Source organism: Erithacus rubecula (assembly GCF_903797595.1).
Source record: "Erithacus rubecula genome assembly, chromosome: 1".
In the NCBI taxonomy this organism is placed as follows: Eukaryota; Metazoa; Chordata; class Aves; order Passeriformes; family Muscicapidae; genus Erithacus; species Erithacus rubecula.
Genome location: NC_136658.1, coordinates 75009694 through 75024883, shown reverse-complemented (window position 1 = coordinate 75024883; position 15190 = coordinate 75009694). Strand labels below are relative to the sequence as shown.

Genomic DNA, 15190 nt, shown 5'->3' with positions numbered 1-15190 from the left:
AATTACACTCCACTAGACAGGTGCAGTCACTGAGATCACATGGATAACACAAAACACCTTTGATTTCTTACACATAAGCTTTGCCCACAGAACATTCAGGTCACAACAGCCCAGTATGACTGCTCCAGGAAAAAAAGTATGTAGCTGCAGAGGAAGTTTCAAAACCCCTGTTTAGTAATTTTGGTGTTTTGCAAGCTAGAGTATACTTTGGGAAAAGACATACAGATTGGTGTGCAAAGCAAGTGTAAAACTAGGATTTCTATTAGATATGTGTCTTCAAGTACTTCAGTTTCTAGGATACCTGTTGTAGCTACTTTCTTGGAAATGTTTGTAAGGAACCTTTTGGTTCAATTCCTTTTTCATGTAAGCCAAACTAAACTTAAATGGAAACATCAGCTATACATTATCAACCTTTTTTTACAAAATCCTTTTGTTCTCCAGTTTTCTTTAGGGGTAACAGAAGAAGGCCTCTCCAAAGACAAAACTGTTCTTAACAATGTATTGATTGCTAAGTAGGAACAGAAAAGTTCCAACTGAGTGATGAAAAAAGTTGTATTAAAATTTTCCTCTCACTTCCTATCATCCCCTGTGTAACTCACAACTAAAGACTTTCAGCAAACATGAACAATGACGGAGAATTCCAACTAGTACAGACTACCTGGCTGGCAGGGGAGCCTGATTGAGAGAAGAGGCAGAGATCTCATTCTCCCCCATTCCCAAAATAACTGTTAAACACATTGGTGACACTACTCCAGCAGAATTTTTGATGAAGTCACACTATATAAAGAATCTTAGAAAGCTTCTGCCCACTTTAGTGCTGTGGTTGTTGCTGGAGGTGGGAAAACACACTTCAATTTCAGAAGACACAGGGTGTAGGGCAGCACACCTCCCATAGGGCAGGAACATGGTTCTTCCATGCCCCCATCTTCTCCTGCAAAATGTGTGTTCTGTGAAGGACACTGCTTACTCCCCAGTGGGATTTGGCAGGAAAGCAGTTGATTTCATAGCTTGCTTTGACAACAAACAGATTCAGTGTCTTCACGGGACCTCCAGATTTTGTCACTCTGTCCTCCCTCCCAAGGAATGAGATCATTGTTTCTTTGGGTCAAAATTACTGGACTCTAATAGTGAAAATGGCATAGTAACAACTAGCTTGACAGTCAAATCCAAAGCTACTATGAGGCTATTTTTAACAAGATCTGAAAACCTTTTTCAACAAAAAAGTTACATTTTCAGCTCAAAATGAGAGCAAAACATCTGTGGAGACAGGGCACCTGTGCAACGTACTTCTGATGGAGCTGCTGGTAGTGTAGATTGTCACTGTTGCTTTTGAACACTTCCATCCCTACTGTGGGCAGGATTTTTGCAGCATATTTTTAAAAAGCCCTGGCCATGTTTGCCCTTTTCCTGAGGCTGCAGTGCCAGGCTGTGCACAGCCCAGATGAACACAATTCTCAGTTATTAAATGCAGACTTGCAGCCAATTTTTTCCACTGGTGTCTTACTTGAAATCTTCAGGAGATACACTTTAAATATTTCCTTAAAATCATTTCTGGAAGACAAAGCCTCAGTTCAAAGGAATGAGGATCAGCATGTCTGCAAACAGTACCAAAGCACGGAACCTGACTTGCTTTACCTTTCTCTCTGGATTTGCTCACATTGTGTCAAATAATCTGTGTAGGCTGCTGCCCCTCTTCTATCAGCGAGCTGGGTTTCAAGTGGCTTTCAGTCCACTCCCCATGGATGAGTGGCTGGCTGGCTGACCCAGGTGTGTAAGTGGTGACTGTGCTGACCAAAGGCAGCAGTCTGGGAGAGGCAGGAAGGGAGCAAGGATGGGAGGGAGCAGGGATGGCACTGGTGTCGCTGCAGGGATGGCACTGGTGTCGCTGCAGTGCTTTCCTCACCAAGCTTCACGTGTGAACCAGCTGATTTCTGTTGACATGTGAGCCCTGAAGTCAATTCCATTGTTTCTAGAGCTGACACATTCTTAAATCAGGGTCAGTACTTATACAGTGCTTTTATCCACAAAACGAGTAATATGAAAATTTGTACACTTTTTGTGGAATTAGCAAATGTATGGCAAAGTATCCAAGTAAACAATTTTTCATAGCAAAAACATATACCCACACTGTTCAGCTCAAAAAGACAATGAAGATACATCAGTATGGACTTTTCCTCTGATGATCATGTACACCATGAACATTTTTTTAAAGTTAATATGTGTACAGAAAGTAACCATTTTATGGTAAGATTAATCGATTTACTCTTATAAAATATGATTCCTTCAGCATCTTATTCCTTATGCATAAGTACATAACTTCTTTAAGTGCCTCTGTGAAGCTCTCAATGTGCAGTTTCAGACAGATGGAACTGTGTTCAGCTTCAACAGCAAAAAGAAGTTCAAAAAATGTTCTTTCAGGACTGCACTATTTCTGAAATCGCTGACCTGCTGAGATGTTTGCTTTGCAGAGAACACAACATGCAGTGCAACATCCACTTATCTCTTCAACTTTCTGGCATCAAATATTTAGTCCCCTCCAAAATCTCCAGCTCATTTATGTATTGTACACACAAGCCTACTACTGAGATAAGAGTTATCAGCTGCTTCTAATAAACCCAAAATGCTACTGTCCATCTTCACAGACACTACTCTGAAGGTGTTAGTACTCTGTGTCCCTCACTCCAGTCTAGAGGCAGGTCAGCTTCTGGCTGACACCACTGCTAGACTTCTACATCTGAACAGGCAGAATCCAACCAGATTTAAGGTGATGAAAAGTACCTGAGATGCCCTTCCTTCCTACTTTATCCAGCCCAGAAGATTCAACAGGCCAGGATTCTCATCACCAGGACTCCTTTAGACAGACCTCAATGCTCCATGTCAAACTGGAAAGATTCCTAGAGCTAGGTATAGTACTAGGACAGAGCTACTGTTTCCTTATCTACATGTTTTCTGAAAATACACAATATATAAACATCACCTGAGCTGTCTCTGATCCTTCATATGGTACTGAAACACAGACCAAACCATCTGCTTTCGGATATAAGGATGACACCTTAATGCCAACACAGTCCCCGATACTAGAAATCCTAGCACAGACTTATTTTCACAAATCAAGAAAATAACGTGAATTTATGGGATGCTGATATCCAAAGAAACAGGATGCAGCACATGTCATTCTATCTAGTAACTACCCAGATCTACAGTGAATGTAGAGTGCATACAAGCAGTTACAGGAACTGCTGGAGGAAACAACCATTTGCTCACAGCTTCAAAAGGGGAACTTGCATAGTTTGACAGGACAGTCTTACCCTTTTGCTGAACACAGCCAAGCATACATGGGTGTCCCTGGGTTGGCCTCATCCCTTACAATGCAATGGAGTGTTTCTCATTCATTCGAGGTGTTGTCCATGTACTCAGGAACTTCATAAACCTGCTAACTTCCCATGGAGATGTGGTGCTTAAGGAAGATTTTAAGTACTACAAGTTATCAACATACACCACTCACTGGGGAGGGCAAAGAACATATCCTGGAAGAGCAGAAGCAGCCTCAAAGAACTCTTAACCTTTCTCCATCTCTCTCCTTTCTGTCCTTTTTTCCTTCTCTTCTTTTGTCCACACTCCTGTGCAAAGATAAGCTGAAAAATGCATTCTGGCAGCTGTACCATATAGTCATCAGTAGCCTTATTTAATTGGAAAGTAATTTTCTAGTCAGACCCCCCTCTCCTCCCACTTCCAAAATAGTTTTCCAGTATGTACTGCACTGCACTGGTCAAACACCTACCATTTCATGCAGCCATGACAACTTAATGGTTGAGAAAGGAGGATCACCTCTTAATTAGCTGAGAGAAAAGAAGTCATGCTAGCATTCTCATGGAGACTGTCTACAGCTTCTATCATAATCATCCTATTTCTTCCACCATCTTCTTTCCCTGTGATGTAATTTCTTTTTATTTAATGATTAATTAATTATTATATTCCAAGATTTCTGAGACTCAGGAGAAGAAACTGAGGCAACTTAGAATGTAAGAAATCATATACTTTACACTGACTAAGCCTGAGATACCAAAAACATTCAAGGGAATGTCCAGTTCTCTTGCCTTTTCCAACAGCAGACAGTTGTTTTGAAAAGGGCTCTGTGAACTCATCATTGCAGGGGAACAACTTCTACACCAAGTCACCCAGTGTTACCAAAATCTTAGTAGTAAGTTTTTCATTAACACACACAAATTTCTAGTCTAAATCTATTTATCTTAGTAGCTTCTTAATTAGAAGCCATTTGGCTTTCTATTCAATTCTTGTTCACCTTTACTTCTTTGTCATGAGTTTTAGAGGATTCTAAGTATTTTGCTTTACTATAAATCTCATTTCTTCCTCATTTACCATGTTTCCATGAACTTTCATTTTGCTGAAACAAATATTCCTTGGAATATTCCCCAAATTTCACAGAGGAATGCTGTTACAATGGAAAGACACATTCTTTTCAAAGTCAAAATTCAAGTCAGTTTGGACAGACAGTCCATGTGGTGACCTCAAAGTTTTGTCAGATGCAGCATTAGACAAACTTGCATTAAACTAATGCCCAGCACCAAGAGTTTAAACAGTCTGAAGTTGAATGCAATGAAAATCTGATGGCTTCCAGGAGGGATAAGTGTGGGGCTGGGAGCACAGATTCAATTCAGATGCTTATATGCATGATATGCATGAAAATCATTGGGTAGGCTGAGATGTTTTGACTAGACAGGCATCTGATTAGTCTCCTTTGTGTAAATTTAACTTAACCTTGTCCTAAAGTATGGATGCAAATCAAAATAAATAGCCACCTCTTTGGAAAGAAATACCAAAGCAGTAAAACTTTCAAGAGCCTCTTTGAAGCTCTGGATTTTGATTGTTTGACCTTTTATATTATATTATTTTATATATATTATATTATTAATAGTGATAACTTTTATAACAAAAGGAATTCCAACTATTGTGTTAATTCTTCTATTTCAGCATAACAGATCACATAACTGTTCTTGGGTTTCCAAATATAAGCAAGTGACTACTTATAGGATTAAATGGATATAAGGGATATGTATATTCACATCCACTTACAGTCTATTTCCAGTGACCCACAACAATATGTTAATAACAAATATTCTTCATTCAATCCTACAAAATTTCTGCATGTATTACTATGCTTAACACAGCAGTTAAGGTTTGATGTATTATTGTTGCTTTAAAATTAAAATTATTATTTTTATTTTTACTTCTAGCTCCTTAAAAACCTCAGTATAAATACTTTTGGCATCCCTCCTGCACACCCACTCTTGCTGATTTGTGGATCACTTAAAAATATTTAGATGTTTCTTAAATCATCCATTCTTTTCCTCTAATAACTACACTCAGATGTGTAGAAGGCACATTAGGTAGGGGTTTTTTATCTGACCTTGAAATAACATCAATTTCTAACCATACTAACATAAGAGGAACTAGAAAAATAATTTTACTTCTGTGTATGTGACTAGTAGCACACAGTTTTATGCATAGAAAAGAGCAAAAATCATCCAGGAATGTGAAAAAATAATGAGAACCCTAAAAAGCTCAATCTGTTTCACATTTTCTTAAAACAAACAAACAACAACAAAAAATATTGAGAAGTAACTTGATTACAGGGTAAAAGCACCTTCCTGGGGAGAAAATAGTAAGTCCTAAAGAGCTCTTTAATCCATCAGAGAAAGCATAACAAGAATCAATGACTAGAAGCTGAAGGCAAACAAATGCAAATGAAATAAGGTAGAAAAATTTTAGCAGCAGGCATGATTACTACTTGTATTATCCTAGTACCTGGAAGCCAAATAATGGATTGGTGCTTTGTTAGGTGCTGGTAAAAAACCTCAACCCCAAACCAAAAGAAGACACCCAAAACAGAGAGAGAAAAAAAAAATCCATGATCTCTGCCAAAAGGTTACAAAAAGCACAAAAGATGAAGTAACATAATAAATCAGTGATAATAATATCTGATATGACAGGCAGCAGTTTCAGGCCAGGGTTTCATGATACAAAGTGTTGAGATACACAATTGAGGTGATTCTGCCTATCGAGACTTTTGTCCCATTCCCACCATTTCTCTACAGCTATGAAAGGTTGAAGACTGATCCTTATTTTAAAAAAACAATACCAAAATCAGGGTTTTCATTTTTATTTTGCAACAAAATGCCAATGAATACTTTTGCAAGTATTTTGATTTTTATGAAATTCAGTGAATGGGTTGACCAAATTTTCCCTAACAGTATCCCCACTAGTTCTTTCTACAGGAACCTGCTGCATTACTTGTGTGAAAAGACTGCATATCCCAGAGAAAAACATGCAAAAGCAAAGTATGAGATTGTTTTGTTTTCCTCATAGCAAATTACTAGGCTTGGTGACCAAATCTCAAGCACCATCCATAGATAAAGCAGACACTAACAAAAACTGAAACTCAGACCATGGTCTGGCAAGATTTCTCTGAAAAAGCCCTTAATGTGCTACCAAATTCTAACATGAAAGATAACAAGACAAGTTTATGTTCCCAACACAATTGCTCTGGCACTGGAGCCTACACTCCATCCTTGGTAGCTCACAAACACAGCAGGCCACTACAGTTTGACTGGGAAGCAGATTAAAAGGGTAAGCCAAGTGCAGCATTTTCCATTATTAAAGTTTTTTGGGACATCAAGGATCTCCATCTATTTGTGAGATCAAGGATCAGAAGGATAGCTCCTGAAATTCATTGTTGAGAGAATTGGGAGCATCTCCTCTTATTTTTCAACAGGAAAATATAGGAGAAAAGCCTACCTTTGACTTCTGTTTCTTCACTTATATTATTGACAGACTATAGCAACACCCCCTATGTCTACTGCACTGAGAAGCTCTGGAGGAGCTCATTTTTCAGGATGGGAATGCTGAAGAGAAAACAAAAGCTAAAAAGCTAGGGTCAACATTCCATAAATAGTCCCTGAGACTTGGAAGCAAACTGGATATACCCATGGTGTTAAGCACCCATCCTTCTTTCTTCCTTCCCTCCCTCCCTGGAGGTGGCCAGCCTCCTGCCATTGCCTGATATTCTGAGTTCACTGAGCTGAATATTCACATATTCACATGCTGGACAGGGAATCAGTTAGAACCAGTTTTAAAAGCTTTCATTTTTCTCTTCATCCTTGTTAAAAATACTTCAAGCTACAGCTATAATAAGTGACTTTTAAAGAACACTGCTTCATTGCAAAGTTTAAACACCTAACAGCCTTACTCTTTGGGCTTGTGCACTGTCTGAATTTTTCCACAGGACTGCGGCCACTCCGTGTGTGCAGGACACGGCTCAGGAAGTGAATCAGGGCTGTGCATCAAATTAGATTATTTATTGGCTGGTATACATGTTGTCTTCAGGAGTTATGCTGAGAACAAGACAGACAACTACAGGAAGAGAGCAATGGGCATGTGGTTAAGGCAGTTGAATGCCACACAGAACACTCAGTTCTGCCTCTGCCTTCACAGCAGCCCCAGTGAGCAAGGAGCGAGTCAGACCTCACACCTTGGCAGATGGCCAAACAACCTCACCTTCCTCATTTTCTGGGAGTCCCAACAGAAACACCTTGGGCCTTTCACATAGAAATGCAAAGCACAGCATGATAATGGAAGGTTTGGGTCTTGAGGGAAAAATGGAACTGGAGGCACAAGGTTAAAAGGCAGGAGAATCCATTTAGTATCACTGACTTTACTGGCGACTAAACAAGTGGCTCAGTTTTCTCCTTGGTTAACAGAACAATGGTGCTTTTCTGTTCTGGGAATATGCAAAAATTCACCAAATACTGTGAAGCTCCTTAATATCATTGCAATAAGCCCACAAAAATAGTTTTTCTGATTCTCTATATAGAAAGGAAGTTTTGGATCTTTTAATCTCTTAATTATCATACAATGCTACATATTTGCTTTAAAAATATATACAATATAAACACTAACATGAATAGAGATAGAACACATCTTTTTCTCCTCTCACACTCTATTTGTGATTGCACTCTATATGTGATTTTTCGAAGTCCTGTCTATAGCTTCTATCAGGGCTATAACTTTAGCATTTAGTAAAACTGCAGTATGGAATAGGACAGGTAACAGCACTCATTGTCAACAAAAGGTATTCACTGGCTCACAAAAAAAAATAAAAGTATCTTCACTGTGTTGTACGTTGTGTAACCACAGCCATAGGAATAGAAAAGCAACAGGAAAGCTAATAAAAGGTAATGTCTTTTCCTACTTAATTTATTACATCACAGTATCATCATATTGAAAGGTTTCAGTAATACTAGGCTACCAAGTTTGCAAAATAAAATATTTGTATCCAGCAAGAAATAAACAAATTTACTTATAATAACCTGAACAGTTTCAACAGTTACTCTGGCTTAAAAATCTGAGTTAAGAGAAATACCACAATGATTGAAAACACAGGTGATGATCTCCATTTTAGGTAGAAAGCCACTAAATGTAAAAATCTAGCACAACAATCAGAGCAATCTTGAGGTTCAGGCACACAACAGAACAGAAATATTTTAACAATGTCTACCAACATCCCAAACACAGTGTCTGAACACTACTAAAGTGGATGTGCATGAGACTTAAAGACATCACCATTTTAAAGGATAATTTTCATCATTTTAGAAGCAAACAGACAGGAGAACGAAATAGAAATTTGGGTTCAGGCCTACAATCAAATCTTCAGAGTGAGAACTTGCAGTCACCAGAGTCCCATGAATTTCATCAGGCCCCCAGGCTTTCAAGGTCCATTTGAATAAATCCAGCTGCAGAACTAGGTCCTAAATATGTAAAGAAGAAAACAATTAAATCAGGTAACACAGCACACAGCTCTAATTAAAGAGACACTAAACTAATCACAGAAAAATAATCTGAGTGCCTAGACCATTACAAGATCTCTGTTTTTACCCTAAAATGCTTCAGCTACAGCAAAGGCAGTGATATCTTACACCAAGAGATTTAAAGAGCATTAACTGATCACAGCACATTCCCCTTCAGGCAAACACAAGTACCTGCAGTGTCTTTGCTCACCTCCTGTGTGCTGCTGCTTTTTTGTTGATATATGTAATTTGTTTTATTATTTTTAATAAAAGAAAGTGGTCTAAAAATCAATAAAGGTGATGTATTTGTCTTCATCAGTTCTTCGTGTAGATTTTTAGTCTTAGTAACACAATGGCCAAAATAAAAATGAGATAATCTCCCCATATTTTAAAACACTAAAACTGATAGAAAGTAAATAATATTTCTATAAGAAGTGTCATTGTTATGCTTATCTGAAAGTTATGAGAAGTTCTAGCTTGGCAGTGCATCTCCCTAAGGTTTCACTAGCATGCCCCTAGTATCACACAACTGCTAATTTGAAAACAGACTGTAGCAAAAAAATGCCTATCTCATAATGAGGTTTGCCCACTGAAATACAGACTTTAACAGGAGTGTGTGACAAAAGCAGTGAAGACTCTACAGGAATACCAGATTTATGGTGGCACAAGCACATGGAATCAATCACAGGCTACACTGTGCAGTGCTGTGCCATCCAAACTTCCACACCAGCACTTATTATCCACCCCAGGAAAGGGTCAATGCTTCCTCTCTACCTATGGCTATCTCTCACCTTGGGAGGCTGTAATGTAATTCACCATGCCTGCAAATGTCATCACTGCACCTTGTACCTTCACTAGCATGACCTCTTTGAGACAGCCAGACCAAAGACAGAATAAATTGTCCAGGAGTATGATACCATTCTTCCTGTTACTAGTGCAGAGTTACACCTTCAGAGATCAGCATGCAACCAGACAAATAAATATAAATACACCTTCTAACCAAAAATTGTTCAAGACAATCAACAATCTCTGATTACTTTTGTATCTCCTGCAGCATGGCTCAAGATTCAGTAAGATCCTTTATGTAAAAAAAAAAAATTAATAAGTTTAAAAATTAACTCAAGATACATGAGGACATGGATATCTTAAATTCACTGAGACATTGATTTGCCCATAGCACTCATGGAGAGATAAGGACTCAAACTGCTATCATTTCTAGATAGGAAAAAATAATATTATATGTGAAGTTCTCGATGCACATGGACATTAAGAAACCTTTTTTACCAAGACAATACACTGACTAAGACCACTTATATATAAGGAAACTCACAGATATGCAAGGCAGATGAGATTTCCAAAATTTGTGAAGAAAGGAAATGTTTGTTTTTTCAGAACTGCTGTTAGTTCAGGACAGATACCAAAATCTATACTCCCATTTTGATATGGAGTTCCCAGTTACATCCCACATGCATGTCTGAAACTAGCACATGGTAAAGAGTCAACAACACTGGACTTTAAATACAGTGTCAGATTTTGGTTGTTTTACCTCCAGAGAGTTACAGCCTCCAGCCTGGGGTCACTCTGTAGGCACACAGGGACCTGGAGGGAAAATGCAGCCAGCAGGGCTCAGCCTTGTGCAGGCAGAGGTCCCAGTCCCAGGGCCCAGTGTGCCCATGGGGTATGTTTGCTCAATCAATTAATGATTTCACTATTTTTAACAAAATAGTTATCTGGCTATCACTGCTCTTTCTTAGAACAACCTGAAACCATTGATGGGCCATTAATATAAAATCCCTTGCCAGAGTTACATTTCCAAAGAAATGCAGGTTTAAATTCCTTTTCCTGAAGCTTTATCTTTTTAATCTGGACACCTAACTACTCAACACCTAAGACAACCTTTCTTCTTGCTCTTGCAAACATAAATTAACAGTTTAGGTTTCCACACCTGGCAGAACTTTATTAAAAGCAAAAAACAAAAAAAAAAAAGGCTGTTTGGATTTTTCTTCAGGCTATGCCTACTTGATACTAAAACTGCCTTATCTCTGGTTTAAATCAGAAATGCCTAGAAACAGTTTTAATTCACACCTGTTTGCTACCATGTCCATACAACTACACACCACTAGGAAGTTAGCCAAGAGCAAATGTATTTCCTCTGTCCTTTCTCAACCTGTGAGTTCTGGTACATGCTGAAGGAGAAGGAAAAATGACTGTGGCTGGTATGGGACCTGGCTATGAAATTCTCAAGCAAACTGAAAGCTTTCTCCTCCTGGGGGGAATTACTGTATCATCAGGCAGAATCAGAATAAGGAACAGAATAAATTAATTATCACTGAAATACTATGGAGTATTGCTATTAGAAAACTTGACTTCATAATTTAATTGTAAGGAAATTACTGTATCTGTGTTCACCATTACTAGAAACCAAATGAAAAGATCAGTGCCTTCCCTGCAAATGCAAAATACATCTTTTTATGCTAGGCACCCCACTGTGACATTACAAATCAAACTCAACAATTAATGCCCAGTCCTTTGTGGCAGGTGGGGAAATATTCTAAGCAATATTATGTGGGAAGCAGTTGTAGGAGTGAAGAGCGTCAAATAATAAATAATACAATTATACTTGAGGACAGATCTTTACAATTTTCCCTATGGATGATTTAACTGTTGGTGACACACACAAAGCTGCACAGCTACACCATCACCCTGACATATAACTCTAGCATCACCTTGCATCCCACAGATGCTCCAAATCCCAAGATTCATATTCATAGTTTGCAGATACATTCAATGCAACATTTCCAAGATGATATTTTTCTTAATCCTCCCAATCAGCTTAAGTATTCAATCAGGTTAATCATCATCATGTTTTGATTCAGCAAGATTTTGCTCTCTGCTTTTTGATTCAGCAAAGCAACATTTTTTTCTCTCTGCTTTTGACAAACAGCCAGATATCACACACATTCACTGAGAGAACTGCTGCAAAGACCCCTGTCCTAGTCAAGCACTTTGAGAACACATCACTGTCTCCCTGACTACTTCTGCAGCATCTACCACTTGTCTTCCCTTTCAAGGTACATCCTTGCTTATCACCATCACACCTATTGCTCCTTAATCTTTGTCAGGAAAACAGCTGTGGTTTGCTCATGTTTGAAACCAGGCCAATTTTCATAAAATGTTAAGCTGAAAAGACCATTAGATCATAGTGTCTAATTTGATTATTATGTTGTTTTTGGCTAAAACACTTTAAACACCCTCCACTTTTTGCTGATTAAAAAAGTAAAATTCAGGGATGTTTCTTGTATCTCTTCCCCTCCTATCTCCCACTTGCCATTTAGTGCCAGGAGTCCAGTTTCCAACTCCTCTCACACCCACATGGTGTATTTTCAAACAAACCTCTAGTGCCTTTTTCCTGTCTTTCACCTTACACTTTATGGAAACTGCCTTAAATATCTGAAAACATACTGCATTGCTGTTGTTCAAAGCTTTCTCTGAAATCTAGCTTACTAACATGCCCCTACAGCCCCTATGAGCAAAATGTGTGATAAGTAGTTATATACACATCACCTGTTTTCAAATGTCTAAAGTAAGCAAGAGTGGGATGTAGGAGACAGATCCTACCCTACAGTAAATAGAGAGAGGCTCTTTGAGAGAGATTTGGTTGAAGGAACTCCTGAAACACTGCAAAATGTCCTGTGAAGGAGTGTCTGCATATGCTGTGGAAATGGCCTAAAGAAATCAGTCTTTTGATTTAGTTACATAAGTTTTATCTCTAGAGTATGAATGTTCCCCTTGACTACTAGTATTTCCCTCCTCCTCTGTGCACATTTTCTACTTTCAACTGTATTATATTTACACTGCTAAGATTTAAAATTGCAGATATTCTTTCCAGCACATGTCTGAGTGATGCAAAGCACTACAGGAACTAGTTATTTTACCATTATACAAAAAACAGTCTTACAATGCTATACAGTATTTCATTAAACAGATCCTGATCATGCAATTATCATAGCATTACACATCCTGGTGGATGATGCACAGCTCTGTGCACTAACTTCAACTCTGGCATTTACTAAAGTCCTCAATCCTATAATAAAGACCTGGAATGTGTTCATGGCAGGCACCAGGTTTTTTTTCTCCCCTCTGTGAATATGGGCAAATCCCCAAGACAAACCATCATAGCTAAAAAGCAGAGAAGGGAGAATAGGAATATTAGGAAGAATTAGGATATAATGAAGAATTTATTCACATAAAGGGTGATTAGACATTGGAATAGGCTGCATAAACAATAACCAGAAATCATACCAGGCACCATGTAAAAAAGAAAATAGAACAACTGCTACTGGTGATGATCTAGTTCTTGCTCCAGATAACAGAAAATAAATTCTTTCAAAGCCCAAAGTAAGAGAAAAATGTCTCCTGAAGCCAATCAACAAAAAATTGAGGACGCAGTCAGTCACAGAACAAAATCTGATCAAAATCTAACCAGGGAAAATATTGAATTAAATTATTTGATTTCATTATAATAAATGTCATTAATAGCAAAGAGTTAACTGCAAAATGCTGAAAAGGACATATTTGGTCCTGTATTATGGTACAGTCATTAATAATTCAGTAACTGGGGCAAATATCATGGCATAAAATCTGCAGTTATTTCAGTTACTCAGAATCAAGGAAAATTATTAATCTAACCAAAATTACTAAGTGGACCCCAGAAACATTAAATCAAGTTTAAATTTTGATAGAGAGATAGATAACAGACACATATTAAAACAAACCCATCAAAAAAACCAGTCTGTGTTTTAAGTGGTTTCAAATTAAAGACACAACTGTAAGGAACTTAGTGCAATACAACTCAATGTGTTAGGCAAAGGGAGGGTAACAGTTACCTACAAAGTTTCCAGATTAAATGTTAGTGACTAACATCAATTTGTCTCCCATAGATTCAATTTACTCACAGTCTTAAATTCGCTCACTCACAAGCACTAACACTTACCTGCTTACAAGTTTGGCCAAGATAACTTACATGAAAAACAAAAGACAAGGGCCATCAGCTATAAAGTCCTTGCCCCATTTCAGGAGTTGTCTTAATTATCAATATCAATTAGACAGGTCATAGGATTATAAATTAATTTGGTTTTGAGGGGACCTTAAAGATCATCTAGCTCCAACCCTCCTGCCATGGGTAAGAACACCTTTCACTGGACCAGGAGCACCAACCACCCAACCTGGCCTTGAACTCCTCCAGGGATGGGGCATTCACAGCTTCTCTGGGAAACTTGTTCCAGTACCCCCATCACACTCACAGTAAAGAATTACTTCCTAACATCCAATTTAACACTATTTTTCCTTTCAGTTTCAAGCCATTAACCCTTGTCCTACCCCTACATGCCAGTGTCAGGTGCAAAGGGGTGGAAGGATTCCACCTGTTTAATGGAAGCCAATCATTTGATCAGTTATCCCCTAATGGGAAAACACTCCAGTTGCTTTGGCCTGTGGAAGGAACCAGGGCCCACTTCAGCAATTTAGTGAAAAAGCTCCGTTCAACACACCACTACAATCAAAATTAAAATAATAAAACAGACAGATTAAACAATGCAAGACAATTAGAAGAAAACCATTGTAATAGGATGATAAAAATCAGTGCTATGATCTTACCATAAAAAACAAAAAAAAACCATATGAGGTACAGGTCACACTTTCTCCAAAAAGACACTAAAGATACGGGTATGGTTCAAGTGTGAACAGTAATAAACATAGAAAATATCCTACTATGAGAAACTAGAAAGTTTCAAATACAGAATATGATGCATGGACATGTAATTGCTCTAGAGAGGTCAGATCAGACTTTGTATACTTCCTATCTTACAACACAAGAAAAAAATACAAAGAAACACTGAAAGTGTGGAAAATTCAAAACTGAGCAGAAGAAATGTTTTTTTTCACATCATATATAATCCATTCATATTGATTATCATGGAAATGCAGTTTTTAATCTAAATACAGTGTCCCTATCAATGACAGTATAAATTAAACCTTACTACATAGAGAAATCAGGAAGCAACTCACTTGTAGTTAACATCAGCTGAAGCATTAGGAGGTACTTACTAGTCAAATGGGAAACTGCATTATGGTTTAAGCAGATATGATAATCCCTATGTAAAAAATATAAATTAAATAAAGGAACAGCAATTTGATTTCAATATTGAAATTTTACAATGTCACAGTAACTTCCTACAGTTTGCATTAAATACTATTTATAGCTCATTAACAACAGTAGCTGTGTTTAGGTTTTGAAACAACTGAAGTTTGGACACATTGAGCTTTTA

At 37.9% G+C, this 15190-nt stretch overlaps 1 long non-coding RNA gene across 4 annotated transcripts in view; it reads right to left on the bottom strand.

The window, feature by feature from the left end:
- Window positions 1-8248: 8248 nt before the first annotated feature.
- LOC306801677 overlaps window positions 8249-15190 on the bottom strand; it is a 32503-nt gene continuing 25561 nt past the window's right edge. For all 4 annotated transcript variants that reach the window (XR_013774156.1, XR_013774157.1, XR_013774158.1 and 1 more), the window contains one exon: window positions 8249-8825. This is a non-coding gene — a long non-coding RNA (uncharacterized lncRNA). The remainder of the gene's footprint in view (window positions 8826-15190) is intronic.